This window comes from Octopus bimaculoides, chromosome 16, assembly GCF_001194135.2.
Source record: "Octopus bimaculoides isolate UCB-OBI-ISO-001 chromosome 16, ASM119413v2, whole genome shotgun sequence".
Taxonomy (NCBI): Eukaryota; Metazoa; Mollusca; class Cephalopoda; order Octopoda; family Octopodidae; genus Octopus; species Octopus bimaculoides.
The window spans coordinates 51143185-51145500 of NC_068996.1; positions in this window are offsets into that span (position 1 = coordinate 51143185).

Here is a 2316-nt window from a genome sequence, read left to right on the forward strand (position 1 = left end):
CCATATTAAAATAAATTTGTTTGAAATTTTAAGCTGTTTCCATTATTTTGTCCAACCCCTATATATATATGTTTTTATATCATTAATAAATTTATAAAATTATTAATAATATTCACAGGAAATCAATATCCAAATTTCCGAAAGATATATGTTTAATGTGACACTGTAGTATTTTGAATTATAATTAAATTAAAGTTTGAGATGTACAAAATATAAATATATATAAAAAATATAAATGTACATAAAAATACATGCGTATATAAATGTATATAAAAATGTATGCGTAATTGAGTATAAATATTATGAAAGTTTAAAAATTAAAAAGCATCTGACGATCGTTTCACGGACATTATATATATATATATAGAATTCTTCTACATATGTTTTGACGGATGCACTCCAAAATGTCCAACAGGAAAAATTATTGTTAGGAATGCATGTCTCATCAAGAAGGATATAAATAACAAACTCATCAAGCAGACATGTTAAAAGAAATAGAAAGTCCTATGGAATGTAACATATTTATATTCATATGCACACACGCATACACACACACTCAAATATGTGGCATGTAAATATAAGCATTATATACCTACAAAAAAAAAACCCCACAAACGTTTACAAACACATATACATAGACATACATTTGTGAGCATCACTGTCATGGAAAAATCTTGGTTGGAAACAGATGAGTAGTTGGCAAAGGTGGGGTATCAACAAATCTCATCCAACCCATGCAAGCATGGAAAAGGGTGATACAGAGGATGATGGAGCATCACCTTAAAGGTTTTTAGTCAAACAAAGATTTTTAGTCAAAAAAAATCAACCCCAGTACTTATGTATTTAAGTCTGGTGCTTATTTTATTAGTTTCTTTTATTGAACCACTAAGTTACTGAGATGTCGACACACCAACACTGGATGTCAAGTGGTGGTGGGAGATAAACACATACACACACACATGTATATATACTCATACATACATACATATATATCTATATATCATCATCATCGTTTAACGTCTGCTTTCCATGCTAGCATGGGTTGGACGATTTGACTGAGGACTGGCAAGCCAGAAGGCTGCACAAGGCTCCCATCTGATCTGGCAGAGTTTCTACAGCTGGATGCCCTTCCTAACACCAACCACTCCAAGAGTGTACTGGGTGCTTTTACGTGCCACCGACATGAGGACCAGTCACACGGTACTGGCAACAGCCATGCTCAAAAAGGTGTTTTTTTACGTGCCATTAAAACAAAAGGTTAAATTCTGGTCATAGAGATACCAAAGGTCTCATATACATGAAAGCCACAGCCTTGTGGATTGCTCGTCAGACTCCATACAAAATTTAAACTTTATTCCATGCAGACGTGAGGAAACGCTCAGATATCAAGGTTTAACAGCTAGCATATAAAAATGTTAATGAGGACAGGTTATCTCCCCTCGAACAGAGGATTAAAAAACCATTATGGACCCAAAATAGCCTAACCAGCAAACGAGGAGATCCACTTTTCCAGTAGGTAATGCTTAAAATGGACACATTTAGAGAAAACTTCTTTGTGACTATTTAATGCACCAGGTTTAGCATAGTCCTTAAGAATTTTGCTTCTCTCCATGATGCAGATTTTGCATTGATATTTGGGCCTAGATGTTCTATTATTTTTCCACCTGATGTCACATGGGGTCCCTTGATTACACTTGGCGGTCAAGGAACATGACAAATCGTCTTTCTGGGACGCTGAAGGATGACTGGTGGTTGTAGAAGTGTTGTTTGAAAGATGTACTGGCCGACCTGATATATTTACAAACTTAGGATGTGGCTTTGTTTGTACTCCTGGTATATCTCTGGTCGGTCAAGGCCTGGGGATGCTGTTGTTAACACCATTGCTGACGTTGTCCATATGGTGCAATTATCCAGCAGTGTTATTGCTGTGACTATCATTTCTGGTCATATGGTTGGCGATATAGCGGCTGGCATTAGTGTGGGTGCAGACAGTTGTAACATATGGTTGAGGGCCAGTCATTCCATTGGTGTTGATGATAATTGTTTAATCATCATCTGTGGTGGTGGTGCCAGGGATGCTGAATACCTCCTCTGTGTCACTGGTCCTGGATTGGTCATCATCTCTGGATCTGGCAATTGTATTGGTGGTATTTTTTTAAAAAGTTGTAAAATCTTTTATCAGGATGTTACTAAACTTTTTGGAATGAGTGTTTTTTCCTAGAGTGTATGAGCACTTTTGATTAATCTCTTCAAACACATGTGCTCTCTCTCTCTCTCTCTCTCTCTCTCTCTATATATATATATATATATATATAT